Here is a 17,027-nt window from a genome sequence, read left to right as displayed (position 1 = left end):
GAATGGATGGGCTTGACCTGGAGCGCAGGAATTTACTAGCATTCCTTATTCTAGAAGAGCCGGTTTCCTTCTCTGCCAGCTAGAACAGTGACCACAGCCAAGGTGTTGTGAGGAATGAAGGGGGGTGCCATTTGCAAAGGGGGGTGGATTCCCAGTAGATTCCCAGCTAAATTTCTGCGGCTTCTCCTCTCCCCATACCCCCCTTCTAAAGCGGAGCACAGGTGGAAGGGGCCGCTACTGGGGCACCTGCCCCCAAGCCCCCCTCCACATTCCTGGCTGTCACTCAAATCATTTCCCTTGAGAACTTGTCCTTTAACTTGAGGCTGAGATTCTACTTAAAGAACAAACCAGGGGTGGGAATAGGGGACCAGATCTTTCTCAGGGAACACCTAATAGTGAAGAGAGGGTGCGTGGGTGCCAGAGGCAGGGTGAGGACGCGCCAAGGGGAGAGAGGCTGGGAGGAAATTAAGAGGGTTGAGACAGGAGAAGTGGGCGGGAAACCACTGCCAAGTGAGAGATCAGGGTTCAAATCCGAGCTCTGCCTGAAGAAGGAATTGTGATGGTAGGGCAGTCACTTCACTTCTTTGAACTGTAATTTTTTTAAAGATATGTTTATTCATGCATACAAGAGCTGCGGTACAGGCCAGAGATGGGCGTGTGTGTGTGTGTGTGTGTGTGAGAGAGAGAGAGAGAGAGAGAGAGAGAGAGAGAGAGAGAGAGAGAGAGAGAGAGAGAGAGAGGATCCACCAGAGACAGAGTGGGGAGCAGAACAGTCAGACTGACTGAAACACACTGCCGAGGGGAGCAGCGGGGGCGACAGGAGAGGTCTGCTGTGCCATGTGGGTAGCTCCCTGGCCAGCCTGGGATTGAACTCGTGCTGCAGAGGCTGTGGACAGCTTCCTAGTGCGTTGCTTCATTAGTGCTTTGTTTAACCCCTTGCGCCACCAGGGAGGCCCCTGAATTGTAATTTTATCTGCAAAGCGGGGCTTGCACCAGCCAACACATGGTTGATTCAGGGGATGAAGCGAGGCAGCCAATGCAAAGTGCTTAGTAGGCACCTGGCGCTCCTGCGCGCGCGCTGTGGGTGGTGGAGAAGACCCGAGGGCACCCTCTGGCTCGGCCACGGAGCAGCAGGCCACGTGGACTCTATTCGTGGCCACTCTGGGCCGTGGTTGTTTGTTCGCTTCCCTCATCTGGTTTCCCAGGCTCTGCGCGTGGCCCGGGGCCAGCCGTGACCGCAGTGGCAGCCTCCTAAATTAATGATGAGGGACTGCACCTTCCATCCTCCAAGCCCCCGCTGGAGCGGCGGCGAGAGGACAAAATAATACTTCATTCCAGCGGAGACGGCCTCAGCCGCGCTGCAGGAAGGAAGCGCCGAACCTCCCACCATTCAGTTGCAACCCAGCAGCCAACACCAGCAGGTGGCGGCGCGCGGACGCGGGGCTGGGCGCGCGGGGCGCGGCGCCCCGGGGCAGAGCGCGCAAGGGTGCAGGTGGGGGCCCCCTGCGCCCTTCCCGCCTCAAGTGCCCCCCCACGCCGCACCCCCAGGGCCCCGCGAAAAGCAGCCCCGGCCGGGCCCTCCCCGGTCCTCGTGGGGGTGAGGCTTCCGCGCCCGGGCGCAGGGACGGCGCTTCCCCAGGGCGCAGCGAGATGGGGGATCCGGAAGGCGCGGGGCGCCGGCCGCGGGAGCAGCCCTGGTCGCCTCTCGGCCACGGCTCCCTAGGCTCCGCCTTCCGTCCTCTCCCGGTCTCTCCTTTCTCCCCACAACCCGCTTCCCCGCCCCTTCCTTCGCAGCTCCCCACCCCCTGCCGCCGCGGGAGCCGGGAACCTCCCGGGAGAGGCCGGCGCCTCTGGCTGCGGGCCCAGCACCCGCTGACCTTTTCCCGCTTTGCAGCGAGAAGCAGGAAAGTCACCCCACCGCTCACCCAGCGCCCGCCCAGTCTGCCTGCCGGGCCCGGGCCCTTCCTGGCACTGCAGTGGCCCAGCACCGCCGCTGCCAGCCTGGGGAACCCCAACCCATGCAAAGGAGAGAGCCTGGGGGACCCTAGATGCCACCTCTGAGCCACAAGCTGGAGGGGTGGGAAGCTTTGCAAGCGATGAGAAAGCACAGAAACAATCCCACAGGATGCAGGTGGTTCTAGGAGCGTGTGTGTCTGTGTGTGTGTGGGGGTGGGGGGCGTGCATGCAGAGGTGTCTGATTTACACCTGCACTAGGACTGGCAGGGCTGCTCTCACTAGCCCACAGGCAACAGAGCTGGGCACTGGGTCCCACATGGGGCCTGGTCCAAATTCGGTGCCTCCACCTCAGGCCTCTGACATTTCGTCCTCTGCAGGAATGGGCTTCACTATAGGTCACGTTGCTCTGGGAGAGAGAAAAGAACCGTGATCTGAATTGTTGTGGAAAGTGTTTACTTAAAATCTTATTAAGGGTTATTTTTAGAGCCTACGCCTGCTGGCCTTATCACTGGAGACAAATTCTAGAGGGGTCTCTCTGCTCTGCTGACCTTTAAGAAAAGACTGCAGAGATGAAAAAAGAGCCTTGCAGGCAGGTTCTGTCCTGGGGGTAGGGTTTGGTGTGCCTGCGGCCTTCACACAGGGAGGCAGCCCAGGGCGGGGTGCACCAGGCATCCTGGACACACCCAGCAATGCCAGGACCTGGGAACCCTTCCCAGGGGTGACTGGCACTGCCCGTCCCTTCTTCCCAATCTAGAAGGCACGAAAGACAAGTCCCTGGACCCATGCACCCTCTCCCCACCTCCAGCAGACGCTGGGGAAAGCCAGGCTGACCTCTGGGATGGTCTCATGACGGCAAATGGTTGTGGAGTGTTTCCTACATGCCAGATACAGTTCTAAGGGCTTCCTATACAGTAACTCGTTTAATTCACACCATAATCCTATTACTACCCCATTTTACAGTTAAAAAAAAAAAAACAGACAGAGACAGAGGACTTAAGCAACTTGTCTGATGTCACAGAGCTTTCTGGTTGTTTTCCTCCTCAGAGTCTGAGCTGAGACTAAATCGACCGACCAGAGTATTGGGGGTGATCTTGCACTGGGAAGACCTGGGCAGGGGACTGAAGAGGGAGAAAGAAACATGTGCGGAGAGGAGGAGACGTGTGTGTGTGTGTGTGTGTGTGTGTGTGTGTGTGTGTGTGCAGAACTGCGGAGGCATCACTTTGTTTCCTGGAGCCAGTGCCCAGAGCTGCCTCTCCCTGCCAGCCTGCAGCCCACCTTTCACATCTGCCCCTTGCAAGCTTACTTCTCTCCTAAAGGCCCAGCAGCAACTAATGGACTCCAAATAGCCACAGGTGAGAGTCCCTCCACAGTCCCTGGGTCTCCGGCTTTGCAGGGCAACTTGGGGGCTCTGAGTGAAATCCACAAAGACCTAGAGGGGATGTGGAATCAGCAAAGAATGAAGTGATGTGACTTCTGGTTTGGAAGCAGTTGCAGGCAGGCTGTGTGCACGTGGGCTGGGTGGGGGTAAGGTGGGTGGGGGAGGCTCGGGTCAGAGGGGAGGTGGTGGGATGCTGAAATTCTAGATCCAGTCCTGGCATGGATCCAGAGACTCCTGCTACTGTCCTGTCTTTGGCTCTAAAACTGCCTCTTAATCAAATGTTGGCCAGGTCCTCCCTACAGCTTGGTCCAAGCCAGCAAAGAATCAAGCTGCCCCCCTCTGCAAGGCAGAGTACCTTGGAGCATTCAGGTGGGGAGGGAGTGGGCTTGGAGCAGCGAAGGGGAAGCCAAGGCCCCTAAGATCTACAACTGTGTTGAGTGCCACTAGCAGGCATGTCCTGGCATGCACACACACGCACACACACACACGCATACACACACATGCACACACATACAAGGACACACACCTGCACACTGCCGGCCTAGCCCTCTTTCACACACGCAAACTTTGACATGCACTGGAGGCGCATGTTAGCACATACCCGCATTTAGAGATAAGGCATAACACACCTCGAACACCATAGTGGACACAAATAAAGGCACAGACATGACAACTGTGAAGTTCACTCTCCTGAGACGTACAACTGTTGTTTACACACCCAGAGGTGCGCCATGGCAGATACCCCCTGTGTTGACTGGCATTCCTGAGAAGGGGCCCTGTGCCCCACACGCCCAGCGGCTGCCCCCCCCCAGCCTGGTGTCCAGGTTTGGTTGTCTTCAGCTTAGTTGTTCAAACCAAGATTGGGTCTCTTAGTGTGCGGCAGAGGGGACCCCAAAATGTTAGGGTGTGCATTCCCTGGAAGGGATTTGCCATCTGCTGTACGCAGGTGAGGGAAGCAGGCTCTTGTGTGATCCGTATTTCATAGTATTGTTGTGGGGCGGGGGGAGAGAGGGAGAGAATGAGAAATGAGAGGATGTCAGACAACGGCAAACTCCAAAAATACCCATCCCCTTTGGGGCAAATGCCCAGCCAAGGAAACGCAACCCAAAGTGGGGCCCCTGAGACCCAGAAGCTTGCCTCAAGCCGAAGGTACCTTCTGGCAAGGGACCACAGGAAAGGGGTCAGGCAGGCCCCAGAGAGCTGGGACAGAAGGCGAGACTCCAGGTGAAAACAGACCACATCACGGCCATGGCTGCACAGTCTGCCCAGACCAGGAGCCGCCCCAGGGTCTCTCCCCCACGTGTTCTATAAGTGTCTCCACATCTCCCCTCCATAGGTCTCCTCCAAGTCGCCTCTTTACCCATGTCCCCCCTATTTATACAAACACTTTGCTCCTTTCCAGCTGCCCCCCATTCAGGTCTGGTCCGCGGCAAACGGGGACTTGCAAACCAAGGCTGCAGCAAGTGGGCGCGGGGGAAGCCGGGCTCCCTGCACTGCGGCCTCTCGCCCTGGCCTGGCGCTCTGTTCTCTAACAGTTCTGGGAAATTCTGCAAATCCCAGGAACCGCCTTGAAGGTGCTAGACCTTCCATTGGGATTTCAGGCACTGTGGGTTATCTGAGAAGCTCTGGGAACATATCCCGGGGAGAAAGGATAGGTTTGTCCACCTTGCAAGGCCTAAAGCTTCCGGGGCCAGCGCTGGTCAGTGCTAACCAATGCAGCTCCTCAGCGCCACGGTGCCCACGGCCTGGATACCAAGGACATGGCGTCCGCAGCTTGTTATAGTTTAAGATCCATACAGAAAAGTCCCAGGTCTGGAGGCCGCACAGCACAGGGTTAAAGCACAAACGATGGGGTGATGCTGCCTGGGGGAGCTTGTGTGCTCTGCTGCTGACTAGCTGTGTGCTCCTGGGCAAGCTACTTAACCTCTCTGAGCCTCATTTGCCTCGACTTTGAAGCGAGAATAATAATAACAACCTCTTAGGGCTGTTGTCAGAATGAAATGAGGACACTTGAGCCAAGGACTGAGCAGCGCTGTTCATCCTAAGCACTCGGCGGAGGAGGGTGAGAGAGCAGGGGGCAGGGAGCGGCGTGGCTGAGGGAGCAGAGGATGAGACAGGAGAGGCAAATGGTCTGGAAATAACCACAGACCTATGTCTCTGTGCTGTCAACTTTGATATTCTGGAGGGAAAGTAAATAAGAGCATACTTCCTGTAACCACATTCCTTATAGAGCACAGTGTGCTCGGCCAGGAAGCTGCAGAACACAGAACACTTGCTCATTATTATTTAATAACAGCAAAGATAATGTCCTCTTTTTCAAGGGAGCCCGAGAGCACTTAAGAGATTGCACAGTCAGAGCCCCACAGGCCCAGGCTGGGTGGCTCAGCCTGCCAGCTGCTAACTGGGCTGCTCCCGCTATGGGGACAGCAGAACCTGGGCCAGGGGCACCCAGAGAGCTGCCACCCCACCTCCCACCCCCGCCCCAGCAGGTTTGCAGTCCCCTGGCTGATGCCACAGACAACTTGGGGGTTCACCCAGCTCAGAAGCACGGTAGAAAAGAGCCCTCTGTGCTCAGGGTAGGCCTGCTGGCTGGCAGGCACTTACTCTATGCCCCCTTGCAGGCTGTCCTGTCTGACAAGGCCGACGGGAGGAGCAGAGAGGCAGAGGGAGACAGGGAGTGACCCTCTGTCCAGGGCAAGCCCTCACTTCCGGGGTGGCTTGGGCTCCAGACCACACAGCTGGGAGGGAGGTTTTCTCCTAGGCACGAAGAAGCAGAGACCCCCGGAGAGACTGCATGTGTAAACAAACTGCAGAGCCCATGACTTGCTAGGGCCACTGAGGCAAAGAGAAACCAGAATCAACTATGAGGCAGCTACCATGAGACTTAACAGTTTTCTGCCCTAGTAAGCCATATCTGACACTTTCCTCTTTGGAGAAAAAGGAAAACATGTGGCTTCCGGCTTGCAGAGTTCTTAAGGCGCTCATTCCCACCTGCTGCCTTCCTCGGCTCTCAGATGCAAACGCCTGTGCTGGAGGCTGACTCCTAAGTGCCTTCCTCAAAGGATGAGAGATGGACGACGACCATTTCCTGAACATTCTGGAACCGGGACCAGGGGCCCCACAGCCACACACTTTCTGCCTGCATTTCCACAAGATCTAGGTTGCATACAAATGTCGTAAGACAAGTGAGACCAGTGCAGTTGTAGTGCTTAATGTGGAGATGGGCACATAGTAGGTCTTCACAGCTTTTCTATAGCTTCCTATCACCTACAGCAACATAAGAGCAACGACCCTGACAGCAGCCACATTTACTGGCGCTGATTATGACTGGCACGTTCTGCTTGCTTCCTGTGTGTTATCTCATTTAATGTTCTCAACCTCCTGAGTCACCTGTCTCTTCTAAATCTCACGTTACAGATAAATAAATTGAGGCCCGGAAAGGTTAAGCATGTTGCTTCAGGCTACAGGCTACCAAGCGGTGGGGTCACCATTTGAACCCCGATAGAGTCCAGAATGTAGCCGTGAGACAGGCTTCTGCACAGGCCTCTCCAACTGGGGTTCTTGACACTACTTTGACATCCCCTCCCTCTTCGGCTCTGCCTCACCATGCTCTTGCTTATTTCAGCAGACCCTTTTCCTGGTTTATCCCCTACTTTTCTTTTTTTTTTTTTTTTAAAGATTTAATTTAATTTATTTATACAAGCACTGGGTACAGTCAGAAGTGCGGGAGGTTGAGAGAATCACCAGAGACAGAGTGGGGAGCAGAACAGGCATACCTATGAAGTACACTGCTGGGGGGAGCAGCGGGCACAGCAGGAGAGGTCTGCGCGCCATGTGGGACCCTCGCCGGTGGCCGGGGATCAAACTGGTGCTACAGACGCTGTGGGCAGCTCCGCAGCCTAGCGCTCAACCACTGCGCCACCATGGAGGCCCCCCTACTTTTCTTTCTTGATTCACTTTAGCAGCTACCTCCTCTTATCTGTACCCCCCCAAACCCCCAAGGTGAGCCCCTACTGTGCTCCCATAGTGACATGTGTGACCCCATCTGTCTTCTGCCACATTTAAGCACCAATGATGTCTGCACCACGCCAGTCCCGCCAGCACCTGGAGTGTGCTGGGTCCTGTTCATTGGCTTGTTGAGTTGTGAACTTTACCTGTAAAGGTAAACTTAATCTGTAAAGGGTCAGAGAGTAACCTTGCCAATCTCCGCAGACCACACACACTCTCTATTCTTCTCCTGCCGGGCCCCTCCCTTTAAAAGCATGAAAAAACATTCTTATCTCGAGAGTCACAAAAAGCAAGCACAGGGCCAAATTGTGCGTGAGGATCACAGTTGGCCAGTGCCACAGTCGCTAGGCAAGAAAAATTACTAGTCTTGCTGATTCAGTGATTTTTATGTGAGACCATGCAGGTAGTTCCCCATGGGGTGTGCGGTGGGTGCCATCTTCACGCTTGTCAGTCTCCTTGTCTATGAATCATGCCCACCGGTGCTGCTGAGACTTAGCAGAGACAGCCCCCGACCCACCCTCCCACGCAATCAATTTCATTATAAATTAATTCCCAAAATAAAATTAAAAAATTATGTTGTGGGGCCTCCCTGGTGGCGCAGCGGTTGAGCGCTGGGCTGCAAAGCTGCCCGCGGCCTCTGCGGCGCCAGTTCGATCCCCGGCTGCTTCCCGGCCACCGGAGGAGGGTCCCACATGGTGCGCAGACCTCTCCTGCCGCCCGCTGCTCCCCTCAGCAGTGTACTTCGGTCCTTCTGCCTGCTCTGCTCTCCGCTCTGGCTCTGGTGAATTCTCTCACCCTCCCGCGCTTCTGACTGTACCCAGTGCTTGTATAAACAAACAAACAAATAAATAAATAAACATGCCTTTATAAAAAAAAAAATTATGTTGTACATTGCTAGCTCCCTGATAATGGTGACTAGTATCTGTACCATACTTTCCATTCTGAGTGCTTTCAAATACATTGCAGATATTTCTCTTGGCAGCAATCATATTCACTATGTATTATTGGCCTCGTTTTTACAAACCAGGAAACTGAGTCTCGGGGGAGAATGTCCTCACAAGTGCTGATGAGCAGAGCCAAGCCAGGTCTAGGTGCTCAGACCCAGGCCCCTCAGCAGAGCTTCCCGCGGTCCCTCCGGGTGAGGATAGGAGTGAAATCCTGTGTCCCTTGCAGGGCCAGAGAGTCTGAGAGCAACTCTGTGAGACCAGCTGCTGACAGGCACCTTGCTGGAGATGCTTTTCAGCATCTGGGCTCGCTCACAGAGGGGGTTTGTGGTGGAGCAGGAAGGACTATCACACAGCATGAGCTTTCCACTCTCGCTTCCCCAATTCCTGTAACTTTACACCATTCATCCAAAGCTCCCCATCCTCAGCCTCCCCCCCCCAAAAGCACCTGTGAGCTAAGAGTAGAGCAGAAACAGGAAGCGAAACCTGGCAGCGGTCTGATTCATCAGGGTCGGCCTGGAGGTGGTGGGAAGTGGCGGGAGGCAGGATCACACTAGGAAGACAAGTTCTAATGAAAGATGTTGGCTATTGATTAACTCTCCTTTCAGTTTAATTAATATTTTTCAGATATTCACTGCCTAAACAATTTCTTACATCCCCTTTTTGCCAGAGAAGTGGGTTTTAATGACCAAATGCCATTTTTTAGGGCACTTAATTTTCAAATGGAATAACAGCTCAAGATGCAGGCCCTCTTGCCAGATCTCTGGAGCCCATCAGGAAACTAGGGACAAGCAAGGGGCCAAGTTCATTTCCCAAGTGGCCAAGGGCCACTGGTGCGGTCCTCACCCTGTTACTGACCGCATCTTGTTGGAGCGATGCTGTGCTTCAAGGGGCTGCATTCTGGCTGTGACGGCCCAGGCTGGGTCATCCTTCCACCCCCAGGGACTGCATCTGGCATGAGAGATCCAGGGATCAGTGAATTCCAGAAGACACAGGAGATGTAAAACTCAGGCTGAGGCTATGTTGGAAGGGGGCAGTGGGCTAAGGGAGAGGTTTACAGGGTCTTGGCATCTGTTTAACCAGTAGAAAGTGCGGGTGAGCCACATTACTTGAGGGCACTATGCCAACCAGAACAAAGGGCAAGAGATGACTTGCTTCTATTTTTTCTGGGAGCATGAGGCATCCAGCCATGCTTTAGAAAATTACACAGCTCCTTTGTTTGCAGCAATAAATCCTGTGGTTGGAAGAGGTGCAATGCTAGGAGGAATTATCTTAGGGAAGAGTAAGAAAGAGCCCATTTGCTTCCCAGCCAGCCTAAGTTGATTCTGGAAACCCAACAGTTCTTTTTTTTTTTCCTTAAGAAGGCAGATTTAGGGGCCTCTCCAGTGGTGCAGAGGGTTGAGTGCCGCGCTGTGAAGCTATCCACAGACTCTGCAGTGAGGGTTAAATTCCCGGCCTGCCAGGGAGATACCCACATGGCAGGGCAGACCTCTCCTGCCTTGCCCGTTGCTCCCCTCAGCAGTGTCTTCAGTCCGTCTGCCTGTTCTTCTCCCTGGTCTGTCTCTGGTGTATTCTTTCACCTTCCTGTGCCTCTCGTCTGTACCCCAGTTCTTGTATAAGTAAATAAAAATAAATTTTACAAGAAAAGGAATCCAGATTTAGGAAAAATATTTTATAATATTCCTATATCCAGAAGGCCAATAGCCCACCTTAGTGCCTCCTAGACAGAGCCCATTCAAGGACCCAGGATAATCCTGAATTTCGTTATTATAGGAAGCTTTTTAAAAAAAGATTTATTTTTATTTATGCACACAAGAACTGAGGTGCAGGTGGTGAGAGGATTCACCAGAGACAGAGTGGGGAGCAGAACAGGCAGATGTACTGAAATACACTGCTGAGGGGAGCAGCAGGGAGACAGGAGAGGTCTGCTGCGCCATGTGGGTCAGCTCTCTGTTGGGGGATTGAACTCGTGCTGCACTGGTTGGCAATAGCTTGATACCACTGAGACTTCGACCCCTGTGCCACCAGGGAAGCGATTATGGGATACTTTATTATAGTTTAAAAAGCAACTTCTTACACACTGTCTCATTTGGTTTCCCAATTCAGTGAGGCAGGTTTTAGGATCCCCAGATGAGGAAACTGGGGCTTGGGTTAAGGAACTTATTCAAAATCTCTCTACAATGATGATCCCAGGTCTGTGCAGTGCCTTCCTGGGGACCCTGGCACCTTACTTATCTGGAGAGAATCTCTGAAGGGTTTTTAGTTCAGGCGCCTGGAAAAAGGAAGGATGAAGTGCTGGCTTTGGGCATCTGAAGTTGGAGTGCCCCACGGGAGGCCTAGAGAAAATGTGCAGACAGCTGTCATAACGCAGGAGAAGGGGTGTGACCGGGCAGGCGCTTGTAATCACTCAGCCAAAAATAGTGGCACAGAGCTGGGGTCGCCTTTTATGGCAGCTGCGGGATCCCAGGCACCAGAGCCAGGCCTGAGGGGGAGGGGAGTTTGTGCCTCCCAGTCCCAAAGGGGACCTGAGGCCAAGGAGTTTGGGGGACAGTCCAGGGAGCTTCCCTCATTCTACTTAACTTTTAGGGGTTGAAATATTAAACTTGAAAGGGTCCTAATTTACATCTAAGTGCTAAACAGCCTAGGGTGCGGCACATGAAATAGAGAGGCTGTCTCTGTTGGTGAATTTAGCTGCTACCCAGATAGGAGCAAAGGTTCTGTGGGAAGGAGGGGCACTATGGGGAGTGGCTTGGGTTTTTTTGAGGGCTCTGTGTGTGTGTGTGTGTGTGTGTGTGTGTTGGGGGGTTTCCCAAAGGGGGCCACGACTCTAATGATCAACAGCTCTGAGTCCTCCATTCACAACCTCCCACTGATAAAATGTTCCCCGGCTCTGGGGAGATGGAGGGTGGAAGAAAACCAAGCCTTGCACTGGACCCCAAATTCCTCTTCTTCCTCACCTGAAGGACACTGATCCAATGACAAACTCTAGAACTTTTAAGAAAAGCAAACAAAATCCCTACCACATGGCAAAGGTCATCTGGCCTGTGGAGGGAGTAAATGATTAACTCTCCTGACTGTGAGATTTGAGGACTTTTTTTTTTTTTTACAGCGTTCAAAGGTGCAACTAGAAAATTTTAGCCCAGGGCAAATTCTACCACCGGCTTCCTCTCCACCAGTCATTCCAGGACGCCAACTGCGCCCCGACTCTCCAGGACCTTGGCCCAAGCACATGCCAGCGATGTGGGCCATGTCAAGGGCAGAGGGGCAGGCCCCCTGCCAGGCCCCCTCCTTGCTTCCTGTGGGCCAGTCCCCTGCACTGCGGAGACCTTGGGAGCTTGGGGCCGGCCCCACCGGGCTTCCTCTCCAGGGGCTGCTCCCGCGCCCCGCTGAGAAAAATGCATCAGGGCAAATGCACAAAGCAGCCTCCGCCACACCCAGTGGGCCGGGGCCTTGGGCAGCTGTTTTCCTGAGTCTGCAAATGCTCACGGGCAAAAGGACTTTCTTCTGAAGCCGCTCACCCACCTCCCAGGGCTGTTGAGGGGATTAAATGAGATAAAACAGAAAGCCCCCCCGCAAATGTGCCTGGCATGTCTAGGAGGTCTCTGCAAATCTGGTGTCTTTCCTGCAGAGGCATCACCTGGGTCTTGTCCGGGAAGCTGCCGAGCTCCCCGCGGCAGCGCACAGGTGTCTGCAGGAGCCCTGGGCTGTGTTGGGGTGCCCGCACCTTCCCTCGCGTAATAAGTACCCCCCACTAGAAAGAGGTGTCCGGAGGGGGCACAGCCCCCCCCCCCCAGTGGCTCGGAACAGCCTTTCTGGGCCCGGGATGAGCGCGGGGGTCACAGCAGAGTGGCGGGGCTCCCCCGGGCCGCCCCAGCAGGTGCTGCTGGCCCCGGCTTGGGCGGAGGCCCCTGGAGCGCCCCGGAGTCGGGCGCGGCGCCGCGAGGCCCGCAGCGACCCCGCCTGCTCCCCCACCGCAGGCCGCGCTCCCCCACCTCGCGGGGCGCCGAGGCTCGGGGGCGCCCCCTGCCGCTGGAGAGCTGCAGCGACGCCGGCCCCTCCGGTCCTCGCGCCAGCACCTCCCTGCACAGGACGCGGTTTGGGGGACCACATGAAGCCCCTCCCCACCGGGCCCCTCCCCCATAGGGCCTAAATCCACCAGCAGAGGCGGGGCGGGGGCGCCCGGCCCCCCCTCTTGCGCCTCGCTCCTTCGAGAGCCTGGACGTCAAGGGCACAGATCAGAGTCCGGGATCTTTGACGCGCCTCGTATCTCACCGTGTTGGCAAAGAGCATCCAGCAAGGGGGCAGGAGAGGTGAGGGGGTCCAGCCCGAGAGCCCCATGACTCCTAAGTGGGGAGCGCAGGGCTCGCTACCCCCACCACAGGAGCCAGACCTCACCTGTCATCACGCCAGGTAGCTGCCTCGCTCACCTGGGCTTCAAGCACTCTTTCTCAAGAGTTGGGGTTCACTTAAGACCCTAGTGCCCCTGTCTGCTGAGCAGGGAGGCGCCCTCTTACGTGATGGTCCAGCGTCCTGCTCTGGATGGCTCAGGCGCTTGGTCCCCTTGTGTCCACGCACAGTGGCATCTCTCCCGCAGGAGCCTCGGGGTCCTGACAGGGGAGTGCAGGGCCACACAGTCTGAGAACAGAAGATACAAGCTCACAAAGGAAAGCCACACCGCCAAGAATAAAGTTGGTTGAATGAGAGGAAATGGATGGTCTAGACTCAACGACAAAGAGAATGGGACAGTGTCTTGCTGCCAGGACCACGGCTTTGTCCCCAGGCTTGGCAGGAAGGGAGGGTAAAAGCCGGAGCAACTTTCTGATGTGCTTTGTTTAAGTTGCGTGTGTGTGTGTGTGTGTGTGTGTGCTGGTCACACAGTCCTCAAAATGGAGGTGCTGGGCTAGCCTTGTCCAGGAAACACCCACTACATGAAACATGAGTCAGCAGCCTCCATGGGTGGCTGTCTCCTGGAGGTCCTGGAGCAGCGCTGGCCCCTCTGCAGGGTGAGTGCAGTGAGTGTGCAGCCTGCACGTGCAGTGAGTGTGCAGACTGCGTGTGAAGTCTATGTAATGAGTGTGTAGTCTGCATGTGCAGTGTGAGCGTGCAGTCTGCATGTGTGTGACCGGACTGTGTGTACAGAGAGTGTGCAGACGGCCTGTGCAGCGTCAGCCTGGGCCCTGTGGTTGCATCATTGGTGCTCTGCACTGTAAGAAGAGGAGCCGGCCCTTCCTGGAGAAAAGGCTTCCTGAGCTCCTGAGCCAGAGGCAAGTTTTCTTTCTCCAAAGCTAAAGATGTGACCCTTCCACCCTCAAAATGTTACTTTGTAAGGGGAGGAGCCTGGCCTGAGAGTCAGATCACCTCAGTTCAAGTCCGGACCCTGCCACCTAGCAGATGCATCATGGAGCAAAATTATTCTTTCCTTCATTCCACTTGGCAAGTACTCCCTGACACCTGCTGTGCTCCAGGTGGTGGTCTGGGGCAGGAGACACAACCCTGAACAAGTCACTGCCCACAGGGACCTTACATTCTCACAGGGGAACAGCCAACCCACCACGGGGAAAGTAGAGTAGTAAGGGGACAGGGTGTTGGGGTGCTCATTGGTGCTCATTTGGTACCTTGGCCAGGAAGGAGTGGATTATGTCAACATAGGGAGCAAGTGCCTTCTGAGCATAGGGACCAACAGGTACAAAGGTCCTGGGGCAGGAACCAGCTTGGTGTGTTTGGAACAAAGCAAGGAAGCCAGCACTACAAGGTGTGGGGGGGAGGGCAGAGGGAAAGGCAGACCTTTTGGGGAGATTCAATATTTTTTTCTTAAGACAGTTGGGAAGTTACTGGAAGGATTAGAGCAGGGAAGAAACAGAATTTGATTTTCATGTTGAAAAAGTCACTCTGGCTCCTGCAGGGGGAGATAGTGGGATGGGTGGGGGGCAAGAGTGGGTACAAGAAAAGTCCCCTGCAGCAAGTCTGAAAGAACAGGAGGATAACCTCTTGCCCCAGAGGCGGAGATCGCTTGGAGGGTGTGGGGGTCATCCTTGGACTCTATTTAGAAAGCAAAGCCAAAATAATTTGCTGGGGGATTGAAGGTGTTGGGCGACGGACAGAGGGTTCAAGGGCAGCTCCTGGGTTTCTGGCTGACACAAGTGACTGAATCACGACCCCATTTACTATGGTGAGCTCTAGATCTGCGAGGCAAAATCAAGAATTCAGTTTGGCATCTAATAAACTTGATCAAATCATTTTCCCTCTGCTCTTTTGGCCTCTGCCTTCTCACCTTTGAAATGAAGGGGCTGCTGGTTGATCACCTGCTGATCGTCTGTGATTATCTCCTAATGCTTCCGCATTCCCACGGCTTTTAAAGCCACCAGTATGTTCTAAATCCAGGGAAAAGGGACAAGACTCTTTTGACTCTCTTATGAGGAGAAAAAGTGGAGGGCGGGATGGAAGAAGGACGAGAGAGCACGCGGTGAGCCCCATGTTCTTCCCACAGGGGGCCCACCCATGCTGAAGACCTGGCACCACAAAAGAGCAAGTGGGGTGGAGGGTGCGGGGACTGAGTCAGAGCAAAGGGCAGAGATGAGGAAGAATCACCAAAAAATATGCTTCATTTTCTGGATATCTTAAGTTTGCATTTTTGAAGTTTCAAGGACTTCGGAAAGGAAACGCATTTGAGACCTGAAATTATAAATCACCTCAAAGTTTGTGATTAGAGCACAGTCATTCAACCTGTCTGAATCTCAGTTTCTTCCACTCTGAATTTAAAGACCTTTACTCTCTCTGCACACTAGAAAATTCTATGATGTAATGCTTTTAAGGAAAGAAAAGAGCCCAAATGAATGTGGGACCCTCGCCGGCAGCCTCGCAGCCCAGCGCTCAACCGCTGCGCCACCAGGGGAAGCCCAAGGATAGTTTTTGAAGGAGCTTTGCAAACATTTGCATTCAACACATTATTTGGGGGCACTTACTCTGTTCCCTGGGTTGTGAAGATATAACTGAAAATACAGATAAGCCCCTTCCTCATGGAGTCTTTACTGGTGGGAGATAGAGGATGGATGCATGGATGGATGGATGGATGGATGGATGGATGGATGGATGGATGGATGGATAGATAGATAGATAGATAGATAAACAGGGGAAGCCAGAAGGAAGAAGCAATGTGACAAGATCTTTGGAGCTGCTCATTCTGTCCCAGAAAACAAGGGCTGGGGTAGCCTCTCAGGTTCCTTTTTAAAATCTAAAGTAGGCAGAGACTTGTCATTTTGGACCAAATGGCAAGAAAGGCCAACAATTTAATATCATCAGGAATCCACTGTTCCTGGTTCTCTTTTGGGGGAGCCAGGTGTGCTTTAGGGGCCAAGGAGGGGACACCTGCTGGGCTCCAGGAGCAGCAGGGCTGGAGCCTGCCTCTTTTCATCTGTGGTCCCCCACTTCCCTCTGCTGGCCAGCAGCAGGAACTCTCAGGAATGTGCCCGAGCACTGCTTTGATGTAAGGATCTTCGGGTGGGAAGAATCTGCTGGAAGCCGACAGAGCATGTAGGTCCTGCCCCACTCTCTCTCCATACACATACACAATTTTGGAGCAATGATACAGCCAACTTACAGTTTATGGCATCCTGTGACTGCACAGCTGTTATAAAACTTGCATCAGCTTTATCATTCAAAACCAAACCAAACACTACTACTTCTGCTACCTTCTCAAAAATGATGTTTCCAAGGTACAAGAAGACAAAAATGAATGCAGGTTTTGAGGACTGAGCAAAGCATTGCATTGTTCATCATTTCACGCTTTCAAAGGTTAGCAACCTACTGCTGGCTAGGAATTCCTCTCATAGCCAGGGTCACATTTACTTGCAGTACATTTCCGAAAACAATTGTTTTATTTTGCAAATGTAACTTTTTTGTTGAAAAAAATCAGTAGCTCATGCTTTTAGAAATTCCACTGTTATCATTTGGGGAAAATACTCTAAGTCATCAAGGACTCCCTTGAGTTGAGAAGCATTAAGTGAACTCAGAAGAAACCACCACCGATATCAAGGAGAATGCCTAGAAACCCGCATCAATGTCTGTGCAGGCTGGGGCCTCAGTGAATCCCAAATGGGTGGGCTCCAGGCCTCCCACTGGCCCTAACCCTGGTGGGAAGGTCTCAATGCAGTCACAAGCATGGACATTTAAAATGCGAATCAGATCATGAGTCTCCTCTGCTCTGGAGTGGCCAAATGTCACAGCTTTACTTTTACAATGAAGTACAAATTCCTCACCAGGTTTCCAAGGCCCAGTGGCCGGACCCTGCCCGCCCCTCCAGCTCCCCCGCTGCTGCCTCCCTTCCTTCTCCTTCTGCTGTTTGCCTTTTCATCCTTCAAAGATCTTGCTGTGGCTCTGGTTCAATACTCTGCTTATTTCTTCAGGACACTTGCTTAATGAGCAGTCGTCACGTCTATGTATTTGTTATTTATTTCCTGTCTTCGCCATCAGGATCACCCAAAAGGTTAAGTCCTGGCCCACTGTGCTCTTGGCTACAGTCCCAAAGCCCACCAGCATCCATCTATCGGTGAGGAGGGAGTAAGGGGTGTGAGCCAAGGAAGGTAGTGAGAGGTCGGTGACACCAAAGTGTTCCCCACAGATCACAGCCCTGAGCTCAGTCCATCCAGGTGAGGATGCCCCATCCCTGATGCACAGGGAAGGGAGAGGCGCAGCTGGCAGGCTGGGCTGCACTTCGTGCTTACTTACACTACTCCTCACTGCTT

This window comes from Talpa europaea, assembly GCF_964194135.1.
Source record: "Talpa europaea genome assembly, chromosome: 9".
NCBI classification, from domain to species: Eukaryota; Metazoa; Chordata; class Mammalia; order Eulipotyphla; family Talpidae; genus Talpa; species Talpa europaea.
The sequence above is the reverse complement of the archived record's forward strand: the minus strand, read 5'-3'. Positions refer to the sequence as shown.